Source organism: Stegostoma tigrinum, chromosome 30 (assembly GCF_030684315.1).
Source record: "Stegostoma tigrinum isolate sSteTig4 chromosome 30, sSteTig4.hap1, whole genome shotgun sequence".
NCBI lineage: Eukaryota > Metazoa > Chordata > Chondrichthyes > Orectolobiformes > Stegostomatidae > Stegostoma > Stegostoma tigrinum.
The window spans coordinates 2593311-2607281 of NC_081383.1; the positions used below are offsets into that span (position 1 = coordinate 2593311).

Genomic DNA, 13971 nt, shown 5'->3' on the forward strand with positions numbered 1-13971 from the left:
CATCCCAGAGGCTGTGGAAATGCAATCATTGAGGGGGTTCAGAACATAAATCATTAGATTTCTGCAGACCAATGACATAAGGGATACGGAGGTAGCGGTAGAAAATGATACTGAAGTAGATGATCTAAGTGAATGAAGCAGCTGGTTTGATGGGCTGAATGGCTCTATTCTGTTCCTATATCCATTTCTACAGGCTTACTATTAAAAACAGTAATGTTATGATAAACATACGTAGAACCTTAGTTAGGCCATATTTAATTAACTACGCACAGTTCCAGTCTCCATATTAAAATAAGGATATAAAGATACAAGAAATGCAAAAGTGATTTACAGACTTTTTCCTGAGGTTATAACCATCCAGAGAGGTTGAACACAGTTGAGGTGGAGGTGTTTTTTTCTCTAGAAATGTGGGTGGCACGGTGGGTCAGTGAGTCGCACTGCTGCCTCACAGCGCCAGAGACCCAGGTTTGACTCTGGCCTTGGGTGACTGTCTCTGCAGGGTGTCCTGGATTCCTCCCACAGTCCAAAACATACAGGTAAGGTGGAATTGCCATGTTAAACTTTTGTTAATGTTTGGGGATGTGCAAACTAGGTGGATTAGTCATTGTAAATGTGGGGTTACAGGGATTGAGTGGAATGCTCTTCAGTGGGCTAGTGTAGACTCAATGGGCTGAATAGCCTCTTTCTGCATTATAGGGATTCTATGAGAAAGAAAAGATTAAGGAGTGATCTAACAGATTATCAAAGGAATGAATCATGTGAATATAAACATGAGTAAGGAACAGAAGTAAGCCATTCAGTTAGATCATGTTGATCTATTTTTGGAACAAAAACAAAGTTGCTGGAAAAGCTCAGCAGATCTGGCAGCATCTGTGGAGGAAAAAATAGAGTTAACGTTTTGGGTCCGGTGGCCCTTCCTCAGATGCTGCCAGATCTGCTGAGCTTTTCCAGCAACTTTGTTTTTGTTCCTGGTTTACAGCGTAGAACATAGAACATAGAACATAGAACATTACAGCACAGTACAGGCCCTTCGGCCCTCGAATGTTGTGCCGACCTGTTATACCGATCTCAAGCCCATCTAACCTACACTATTCCATGTACGTCCATATGCTTGTCCAATGACGACTTAAATGTACCTAAAGTTGGCGAATCTACTACCGTTGAAGGCAAAGCGTTCCATTCCCTTACTACTCTCTGAGTAAAGAAACTACCTCTGACATCTGTCCTATATCTTTCACCCCTCAATTTAAAGCTATGCCCCCTCGTGCTCTCCGTCACCATCCTAGGAAAAAGGCTCTCCCTATCCATCCTATCTAACCCTCTGATTATTTTATATGTTTCAATTAGGTCACCTTTCAACCTTCTTCTCTCTAACGAAAACAGCCTCAAGTCCCTCAGCCTTTCCTCGTAAGACCTTCCCTCCATACCAGGCAACATCCTAGTAAATCTCCTCTGCACTCTTTCTAAAGCTTCCACATCCTTCTTAAAATGCGGTGACCAGAACTGTACACAATACTCCCAAGTGCGGCCGCACCAGAGTTTTGTACAGCTTCACCATAACCTCTTGGTTCCGGAACTCGATCCCTCTAGTAATAAAAGCTAAAACACTGTATGCCTTCTTAACAGCCCTGTCAACCTGGGTGGCAACTTTCAAGGATCTGTGCACATGGACACTAAGATCTCTCTGCTCATCGAAAGTTGTGTCTGCAGCTCTTTTGGTTTTGATATATTTTGTTTTGAATTCCATATTCCTATCTAAACCCGACTATCCCAGCCTCACAAGAATTTACCTGCCTCTTGTCTTTAAATATATTCAAAGACCCTTACACCCCGGCCTTCTGAGGTAGAAGAAACCTCAGAGAAACAATTTCTCATCTCTGTCCCAAAAGGGTAACCTCTAATTTAAAACAATGTCCCCTGGTTCTGACCTGAGTCACAACAGGAAACATTCTTTCCAAGTTTACCTTGCAGACACAGAGACAATGTTCCTGACAGGGAAGAATAGCTTGGGGAAAACGCAAATATAATCACCAAGAAATCAAATAAACAATTCTGATTACATTCCTTTTAGAATAGAATGATAAGAATATGGAATGTGTTGCTCAGGAAGTGGTATGGTACAGAGCACAAATACATTTAAAGTGATAGATCTAACAGAGATTTTGAATATCAAGTCTGGACTGGAGAGAGTAAATCGGGAGAAATTGTTCCAGTTCAGAAAAGGAAGAAAGAAAGTACATAGATCTAAAGTGATCTGCCAAAGAAGCAAAGGCAAAGTGAGGAAAATCTATCTCATTCAAGTAGTTGGACCATGGAATGCACTGCCTGGGAATGTGGTGGAGGCATGTTCAGTTGAAGCATTCAAGATAGCATTGGTTCATTTTTTAAAAAAAAGTGAAAAGCTGTGGGGGAGAAAAGCAGACGATAGTCAGGAGCTAAAGATGCTCATTTCTGAGATGGTGCCGACACAATGAGCTGAACAGACTCCTTCCGAGATTTGGTGAAGCTAGCTAAATGTAGGAGAGAAAATAACAGAAGGACAGAATTTAGGGATTGGTTGGGAGGGGTCTGGTATAGAGCGTAGAACGGACAAGTTGAACTGAATCGCCTAATTCCCAGCTGGTGTGATGTAATGTGAACAGTTTTTAAGGTCATTCTTTGAGGGAAGAACACTGGGAGGGTGTTCATGTTCCGTTTCAAATTGCTCCTTTTGATTACATTCGATTCAATAAAGAAAGGATGGCACCCAGCTTTTCTGCCACATCAGCCACAGATCGCGAATGAGCTCCAGCCCTGTACTGAGGCTTGACTCAGAAAGACAAATGTTGGGAGCTGGAGGAACCAAATGCTGCAGCAACTGACACCGTTGTGCAGTAGCGTTGCATTTTAAGGAAGAAAATGTTGCAAACTGTTTCATGGGAGGTCAGGAAAAAAAATCACAAAAACAAAGAAACAATGAGCTTCCCAGAAGCAGGGAAAGACATTTAGAATGAAAGACAATGTTGGGAAAGTGAGATATAGAGGATAGAAGGTTGTGAGAAGGAGAAAGCCCAAAGCCAGCATCTCAAGGAACCCCAAGACTGACATTTATACCAGCATTTCTACCAAAGGCCATTTTCTGAGAATGAATATTTTGGAAAGAACGGGTTGTGGTTAGTCCAACGGTCAGTGGAGGCTGTGATTTGCTTAGTATAGAACCACAGAGGTATACAGCATGGAAACAGGTCCTTCGGCCCATCATGTCCATTCTAACCAGGTTTCCTAAACTGAACTAGTCCCATTTGCTTCCATGTACACGTCCAAATGATTTTCAATGTTGTAATTGTACCGGCCTCTACCACTTCCTCTGGCAGCTCGTTCCATACACGCACCACCCTCTGTGTGAAAAAGGTGCCCCTCGGGTCCCTTTTAAATCTTTCCCACCTCACCTTAAACCAATGCCCACAGGTTTTGAACTCCCTTACCCTGAGGAACAGGCCTTCATTAATCACCTTATCCATGCCTCTCGTGATTTTATGAGCCTCGAAGTTCACCCGTCAGCCTCCCCTGCTCCAGCAAAATAACTCCAAGCCTAACCAGCCTCATATCCTGATAATGTGTGAACATGTACAAGGGAAGTAAACCCAGGAACACTGTGACAAAAAAAGACCATTCAGCCCCTTGTGTCCATCCCACCATTTAATTAGATCACGGCTAGTCCCTATGCAACCATTTGAAGCATTATGTGCAGCAAAAGGGAATTGCAAAATGGGAGCAGCGTACCTGAGGTTGTGTCACATGTGGCAGTAAACTGTACTGTTCCACTGATAATGCAGGGACAGTGACGGCTGGTCAACCTCACCCTGAGAAAAGTGTTAAGAGTAAACACTGTCCAACAGAGAGCAGGGATAGAGGGCTAGGGGGTTAAAGAGCGATTGAGAGTAAGGGAGAAGGTGTGCTTGAAGGAGAAGGGGAAAAAGGTGGGCTTGTGAGAGTGAGGGATACAGCGAGCGGGAGGGCTGTATGGATATGGGAAGAAGAATGGATTGACGGATGCAGGAAGAACGCATTGATGAAAATGGGGAGCAGGTGGGATTGAGGTGTACGGGGAGAAAGCAGATGAGTGGGTGGGAAAGATATGGCAAGACAGTGGGATTTGGGGAGATGGTTATAAATTTGTAAATTGTACCCAATGTCATGACATTCCCTATTCCCTGAACAACTTGATGTTAAACCCAGGGAGGGAGCGAATGTGTGATGTAGGGATGATTCTGCCTCCCAACCTCTCCATCACTGCTCCTGAATATTTCATTCTAGAGAACTGAGATTCTACTTTGGAAGAAATCTTCCAGATAAACCGACCTTTTCTCAATTAGAGTCCCCTGGGCATGGTTTAAATAAAAACCTAAGTGTCGGGTGTAAAAGTTAGATTGAAATCTTCACATAATGAGGCTTCTGATGGAAGTGTCGTGCGAGAGCGAGAGAGCGAGAGAGAGGTACACAGCTCAAAGCTGTGACCTCCACATTCCCACACAGTCAGATTGGGGGGGCTTGCTGCTCATTTACAGCAAACGTCCTTGACCATGCTCACATTGCAGAGTGTGTCCCCCTCCGCCAGGGGCAACACTGATCGCTCCCAGGTGATTCTGGGGAAAGGCATGGTCGGTAGGGGGAGGGGGGTGGTCACAGTCATCTCCCCACACCCACACTCGCTTGCTCGTTCGGGGGTGGGGGTGTCACAGCTGGTTCCACAGGAAGTTGTTCTTTCACCTCAGCCCCCAACCCCATCCTCAGGCTGCCCCACATTGGGGCCTGCACTTTGGTACTGCAGGTGTGGGTGTGGGTGCGGGGGTGGGTGCGGGGGTGGGTGCAGGTGCGGGGGTGGGTGCGGGTGTGGGTGCGGGTGCGGGGGTGGGTGCGGGGGTGGGTGCAGGTGCGGGGGTGGGTGCAGGTGCGGGGGTGGGTGCAGGTGCGGGGGTGGGTGCGGGGGTGGGTGCGGGGGTGGGTGCGGGTGCGGGGGTGGGTGCAGGGGTGGGTGCAGGGCTGGGTGTGGGTGCGGGGGTGGGTGCAGGGCTGGGTGTGGGTGCGGGGGTGGGTGCGGGGGTGGGTGCGGGGGTGGGTGCGGGGGTGGGTGCAGGGCTGGGTGTGGGTGCGGGGGTGGGTGCAGGTGCGGGTGCGGGGGTAGGTGCGGGGGTGGGTGCAGGTGCGGGTGCGGGGGTAGGTGTGGGAGGGGTCAGGGAGGTGTTTCTGCGGCAGCGGGTGGTGCAGGCTGAGGGCATGAGGTGCAGTAAGAGCTAAACCCTTCACACTCACACACACACTCTCACACACACACACACACACTCACACACACACTCTCACACACACACACACACACTCACACACACACTCTCACACACACACACTCACACACACACTCTCACACACACACACGCACACACACACACACACACACAGACACAGACACACACAGACACAGACACACACAGACACACACACACACAAACACACACAGACACAGACACACACAGACACAGACACACACACACACACTCACACACACACACACACAGACACACTCACACACACACACACACACACACCCACCACAGACACCCCACCACACACAGACACACCCCACCACACACACACCCCCCCACATACACACACACACACCCCCCCAGACACACCCTTCCACACCCAGACACACCCTCCCACACCCAGCCCTCCACACACCCACCACACACACACGCCCACACACAGACACACCCACCACACACACACATACATACACCCACCACACACACCGCCCCACACCCAGACACACCCTCCCACACACAGACACGCCCACCACACACACACACACAACCACCACACAGACACACCCACCACACACACACACAACCATCACACAGACACACCCATCACACACAGACACACCCACCACACACACACACACCCATCACACACACACACACCCACCACACACACACACACCCATCACACACACACACACCCACCACACACACACACAACCACCACACACAGACACACCCATCACACACACACACACCCATCACACACAGACACACCCACCACACACACACACACCCATCACACACAGACACACCCACCACACACACACACAACCACCACACACACACACCCATCACACACAGACACACCCACCACACACACACACAACCACCACACACAGACACACCCATCACACACACACACACCCATCACACACAGACACACCCACCACACACACACACAACCACCACACACACACACCCACCACACACACACACAACCACCACACACAGACACACCCACCACACACAGACACACCCACCACACACACACACACCCATCACACACACACACACCCACCACACACACACACACCCATCACACACACACACACCCACCACACACACACACAACCACCACACACAGACACACCCATCACACACACACACACCCATCACACACAGACACACCCACCACACACACACACACCCATCACACACAGACACACCCACCACACACACACACAACCACCACACACACACACCCATCACACACAGACACACCCACCACACACACACACCCACCACACACAGACACACCCACCACACACACACACAACCACCACACACAGACACACCCATCACACACACACACACCCATCACACACAGACACACCCACCACACACACACACAACCACCACACACAGACACACCCACCACACACACACACAACCACCACACACACACACCCACCACACACACACACACCCACCACACACACACACACCCCTCCACACACAGACACACACCCACCCATCACACAGAGCCCTCCACACCCCCCACTCACACACAGTCACGCCCCACACCCCCCACTCACACACAGTCACGCCCCACACCGCCCCCACCGCTCACACACAGTCACGCCTCACGCCCCCCCCACCTCTCACACACAGTCACGCCCCACACACCCCCGACCTCACACACACAGTCACGCCCCACACACCCCCCACCTCACACACGCAGTCACGCCCCACACCGCCCCCACCTCACACACACAGTCACGCCCCACACACCCCCCACCTCACACACGCAGTCACGCCCCACACCCCCCCCACCTCTCACACACAGTCACGCCCCACACCCCCCCCACCTCTCACACACAGTCACGCCCCACACCCCCCCGACCTCACACACGCAGTCACGCCCCACACCGCCCCCACCTCTCACACACAGTCACGCCCCACACCGCCCCCACCTCACACACACAGTCACGCCACACATCCACACCTCACACACACATCAACACGCCCCACACCCCCCCCACCTCACACACACATCAACACGCCCCACACCCCCCCCACCTCACACACACATCAACACGCCCCACACCCCCCCCACCTCACACACACATCAACACGCCGCACATCCCCCCACCTCACACACACAGTCACGCCCCACACCTCCCCCACCTCACACTCACAGTCACGTCCCACACCCCCCCACCTCACACACACAGTCACGCCCCACACCCCCCACCGCACACACACAGTCACGCCCCACACCCCCCACCTCACACACACATCAATACGCCCCACAACCCCCACCTCACACACACAGTCACACCACACCCCCCCACCTCACACACACAGTCACACTCCACACCCCCCACCTCACACACACATCAAAATGCCCCACACCCCCCCACTTCACACACACATCAACATGCCCCACACCCCCCCACCTCACACACACAGTCACGCCCCACACCCCCCCACTTCACACACACACATCAACATGCCCCACTCCCCCCCCACCTCACACACACATCAACATGCCCCACAGCCCCCCACCTCACACACACACAGTCACGCCCCACACACCCCCACCTCACACACACATCAACACGCCCCACATCCCCCCCAACTCACACACACAGTCACGCCCCACACCCCCCCACTTCACACACACACATCAACATGCCCCACACTGCCCCACCTCACACACACATCAACATGCCCCACATCCCCCCCAACTCACACACACAGTCATGCCCCACACCCCCCCACTTCACACACGCTTCAACATGCTCCACATCCCCCCACTTCACACACACACATCAACATGCCCCACAACCCCCCACCTCACACACACACAGTCACGCCCCACACCCCCTCACCTCACACACACCTCAACACGCCCCACATCCCCCACAACTCACACACACAGTCATGCCCCACACCCCCCCACTTCACACACACAAATCAACATGCCCCACACCCCCCACCTCACACACACACAGTCACGCCCCACAACCCCCCACCTCACACACAGTCACGCCCCACAGCCCCCCACCTCACACACAGTCACAACCCACACCGCCCCACCTCACACACACAGTCACACCCCACACCCCCCCACCTCACACACACACAGTCACACCCCACACCCCCCCACACAGTCACACCCCACACCCCCCCACCTCACACACACACAGTCACACCCCACCACACAGTCACGCCCCACAACCCCCCACCTCACACACACAGTCACGCCCCGCTCCCCCCCACCTCACACACACAGTCACACCCCACAACCGCCCCACCTCACACACACAGTCACGCCCCACATCCCCCCCACCTCACACACACAGTCACGCCCCACATCCCCCCCACCTCACACACACAGTCATGTCCCACACTCCCCCCACCTCACACCCCCCCACCTCACACACACAGTCACGCCCCACATCCCCCCCACCTCACACACACAGTCACGCCCCACATCCCCCCCACCTCACACACACAGTCATGTCCCACACTCCCCCCACCTCACACCCCCCCACCTCACACACACAGTCACGCCCCACATCCCCCCCACCTCACACACACAGTCATGTCCCACACTCCCCCCACCTCACACCCCCCCACCTCACACACACAGTCACGCCCCACATCCCCCCCACCTCACACACACAGTCACGCCCCACATCCCCCCCACCTCACACACACAGTCATGTCCCACACTCCCCCCACCTCACACACCCCCACCTCACACACACAGTCACGCCCCACATCCCCCCCACCTCACACACACAGTCATGTCCCACACTCCCCCCACCTCGCACCCCCCCACCTCACACACACAGTCACGCCCCACATCCCCCCCACCTCACACACACAGTCACGCCCCACATCCCCCCCACCTCACACACACAGTCATGTCCCACACTCCCCCCACCTCACACCCCCCACCTCACACACACAGTCACGCCCCACATCCCCCCCCACCTCACACACACAGTCATGTCCCACACTCCCCCCCACCTCGCACCCCCCCACCTCACACACACAGTCACGCCCCACATCCCCCCCACCTCACACACACAGTCACGCCCCACATCCCCCCACCTCACACACACAGTCACGCCCCACATCCCCCCACCTCTCACACACAGTCACACCCCACAACCCCCCACCTCACACACAGTCACGCCCCACAGCCCCCCACCTCACACACAGTCACAACCCACACCGCCCCACCTCACACACACAGTCACACCCCACACCCCCCCACCTCACACACACACAGTCACACCCCACACCCCCCCACACAGTCACACCCCACACCCCCCCACCTCACACACACACAGTCACACCCCACCACACAGTCACGCCCCACAACCCCCCACCTCACACACACAGTCACGCCCCGCTCCCCCCCCACCTCACACACACAGTCACACCCCACAACCGCCCCACCTCACACACACAGTCACGCCCCACATCCCCCCCACCTCACACACACAGTCACGCCCCACATCCCCCCCACCTCACACACACAGTCATGTCCCACACTCCCCCCACCTCACACCCCCCCCACCTCACACACACAGTCACGCCCCACATCCCCCCCCACCTCACACACACAGTCACGCCCCACATCCCCCCCACCTCACACACACAGTCATGTCCCACACTCCCCCCACCTCACACCCCCCCACCTCACACACACAGTCACGCCCCACATCCCCCCACCTCACACACACAGTCATGTCCCACACTCCCCCCACCTCGCACCCCCCCCACCTCACACACACAGTCACGCCCCACATCCCCCCCACCTCACACACACAGTCACGCCCCACATCCCCCCCACCTCTCACACACAGTCACACCCCACAACCCCCCACCTCACACACACACAGTCACGCCCCACATCCCCCCCACTACACACACAGACACCCTACTCAGTGATCAACAGTAATGTGACTCCCTACCAGTCTTCCAGTATCCCCCCCAACCCCCACACACACACACAGCAACCCCACCACATAGGCACAATCAGATCTTACCCCAAGCAACAGCTATTCACCACCCCCTCCACACACACACACACACACACACACACTCACTACTCCATCCTCGCACACAAGACAGACCTGTTCCATCCACTTCACACTCATGCAGACACTGGCAACACTTCCTGCAGCCACCCTCCCCCTCCGCCCACACACACACATACACACAGACAAAGACACGCACACACACAGACACAGACAGAGACAGAGACACACACACACACAGATAGAGACACACACACAGACACGCACACACAGACACACGTGCACACACACACACAGACACACACACACAGACACAGAGACACACACACACAGACACGCACACAGACACACACACACAGACACGCGTGCACACACACACACACACAGACACACACACATAGAGACACACACGCACAGAGACACACACAGACAGAGACATGCACACACAGACAGACACACACACAGACACGCACACACAGACAGAGACACACACAGACAGAGACACACACAGACAGAGACACACACACACAGAGACATGCACACACAGACAGACAGACAAACAGACACACACACACACACACACACACACACACACACACAGAGACACACACAGAGGAGATCTACAGCGATCTGCTGGCGAACCTCACGCTGAGGGGTAGTCTCTGGGAAGGGATTTTCTGGGGTTTGCCGACGGCAGAATCGGCAGCGCGTTCCTGGCGCAGGTTATGTTCAGCGATAAACATTCCCAATCAACTACTGAGCATAAGATACCGCAATCCGAGATGGTCCTGTCCCTGTCTCTCTCACTAGCTACGTGTTTGTCTCTGCACACAACTCCCTCTCCCTGTCCATGTCCCTCTCCCGGTGCCTAGTTATCCCCATCACTGCTCCTGTCTCTCCATCCCCTGGTCCCTCCATCTCTATCTCTCTCTCTCTGTACGTCTCCCTCTGTCCCGGTGTCTTCTTCGTCCTTTCGCTCTGCCTTCATCCCTTCCTCCCAGTGTTTGACTTCACGGTTCCTGAGTCTCTGTCTCTGTCTCCCTCTGTGACTGCCTTCACCTGTCCCCCAGCCCCAACCGCTTGTGTGTCTTTAGTCCGTATCCGTCTCCGCTTGTATATCCTCTTTCTCTGTCTGTCTCTCTCTCCCTCTCCTCCCTTGTTTCCCTGTGTCTACCCTGTCTGTGCGCGTGTGAGCCTCTCTCTGAACGTCCCTATGTCTCCATCCTCCTGTATGTTTGTATCTCACGCTCCGTGTGTAGATGTCTCTGTATCTCTCTCTGTGTCTGTGTGGATATTTCTCAGAGTCTCTCTGTGTATGACTCTCACTCCCGCGTCTCTCTGTGTGTGTGTTTGTGCGGATGTCTATGTCTGGGTGTGTGTGTGTGGATGTCTCTCTCTGCTTGTCTGTCTGTCTCTGTGTGAATGTCTCTCTCTCTATGTGTGCGGATGTGTCTCTGTGTGTGGATGTGTGCGGATGTCTCTGTCTCTGTGTGGACGTCTCTCTCTCTGTCTGTCTCTCTGTGTGTGGATGTCTCTCTCTCTCTGTCTCTGTCTCTCTCTGTGTGGATGTCTCTGTCTCTGTCTCTCTGTGTGCAGATGTCACTCCGCCTCTCTCTCTCTCTCTCTGTGGATGTCTCTCTCTCTCTGTCTCTCTGTGTGTGGATGTCTCTCCGTCTGTCTGTCTCTCTCTCTCTCTCTCTCTGGATGTCTCGTTGTCTCTCTGTATATCACTGTGTGTGGATGACTCTCTGTATCAGTGTGGATGTTTCTCTCTCTGTGTGTCTGTGTGTGTGGATGTCTGTCTCTCCCTTTCTGTGTGTGTGTGTGTGAGTGAGAGAGAGAGAGAGGCTCTGTGTGTGTGTGTGTGGGTGAGTGAGTGGATGTCAGTTTCTCCCTTTCTGTGTGTGTGTGTGTGTGGGGGGGAGGATGTCTGTCTCTCCCTTTCTGTGTGTGTGTGTGTGGGGGGGGGGGGAGAGGATGTCTGTTTCTCCCTTTCTGTGTGTGTGTGGGGGGGGGGAGGATGTCTGTCTCTCCCTTTCTGTGTGTGTGTGTGTGAGAGAGAGAGAGAGAGAGGCTCTGTGTGTGTGTGTGTGTGGGTGAGTGAGTGGATGTCTGTTTCTCCCTTTCTGTGTGTGTGTGTGGGGGGGTGAGGATGTCTAGTTTCTCCCTTTCTGTGTGTGTGTGGGGGGGGGGGAGGATGTCTGTTTCTCCCTTTCTGAGTGTGTGTGTGTGTGGGGGGGGGGGGAGTGAGGATGTCTGTTTCTCCCTTTCTGAGTGTGTGTGTGTGGGTGAGTGAGTGGATGTCTAGTTTCTCCCTTTCTGTGTGTGTGTGTGTGGGGGGGGGGGGTTGGAGGATGTCTGTTTCTCCTTTCTGAGTGTGTGTGTGTGTGTGGTGGGGGGGGGGTGAGGATGTCTGTTTCTCCCTTTCTGAGTGTGTGTGTGTGGGGGGGTGAGGATGTCTAGTTTCTCCCTTTCTGTGTGTGTGTGGGGGGGGGGGGGAGGATGTCTGTTTCTCCCTTTCTGAGTGTGTGTGTGTGTGGGGGGGGGGGGAGTGAGGATGTCTGTTTCTCCCTTTCTGAGTGTGTGTGTGTGGGTGAGTGAGTGGATGTCTAGTTTCTCCCTTTCTGTGTGTGTGTGTGTGTGGGGGGGGGAGGATGTCTGTTTCTCCCTTTCTGAGTGTGTGTGTGTGTGTGTGGGGGGGGGGGGGGGGTGAGGATGTCTGTTTCTCCCTTTCTGAGTGTGTGTGTGTGGGTGAGTGAGTGGATGTCTAGTTTCTCCTTTCTGTGTGTGTGTGTGTGGGGGGGGGGGGAGGATGTCTGTTTCTCCCTTTCTGAGTGTGTGTGTGTGTGTGTGTGGGGGGGGGGGGAGTGAGGATGTCTGTTTCTCCTTTCTGAGTGTGTGTGTGTGGGTGAGTGAGTGGATGTCTAGTTTCTCCCTTTCTGTGTGTGTGTGTGGGGGGGGGGGGAGGATGTCTGTTTCTCCCTTTCTGAGTGTGTGTGTGTGTGTGTGTGTGGGGGGGGTGAGGATGTCTGTTTCTCCCTTTCTGAGTGTGTGGGTGCGTGCCCGCCCCCTCGCCGTAGCTGCTTACCTGGTAATCTGCGGACTGGTTCTGTTCGTTATACCAGTGCGCTTGTGCACACACTGTTTCCTGTGCTGACAGTTACAGTGCGGCTGCTGAGCCTGCGACCCGCTGCCCCGGCCGGGCCCCCCGCGCTCTGCTGCTCCGCAGCCTCCGGCTCCATGGCAGTGCCCGCTCCGCACTGCACCGCGCCCGGGACCTGCGCCACTCGCGGGCACCGCTCGGCCCTCCAGCCCAAGCTGCTAGTCTCATTGGTCGGCCCGACCAAAACAACCCGCATGACGTGCCCTTCCAGCAACCCCCTCCCTCACCCAAAATTTTAAAGGGGCCACTTCCAGCCGTTCACTCAACAGCCCATAACACCTATGCCAATGGGGGAGGAGGTATTATTGCCAGGGGGAAGGGGTGGGGAAACAGATCCAATGTGATCCAGACTAAAATGTAACTCAGTCGATCCAACCATGCGGCTGCGATCACAGATCTGCACTGATCACTCCATGAAGGGTTTTAGTCACCAATTTGGAAATGAATGGAC

General features: G+C 54.2%; 1 protein-coding gene across 1 annotated transcript in view; it reads right to left on the bottom strand.

The window, feature by feature from the left end:
• The window catches only part of LOC125466005 (small conductance calcium-activated potassium channel protein 2), a 135323-nt gene extending 121666 nt beyond the window's left edge, over positions 1 to 13657 (bottom strand). The window contains exon 1 of the mRNA XM_048560081.2: positions 13446 to 13657. The gene's annotated coding sequence lies outside the window, so the exon portion shown is untranslated. The remainder of the gene's footprint in view (positions 1 to 13445) is intronic.
• Between the last annotated feature and the right edge of the window lie 314 nt (positions 13658 to 13971).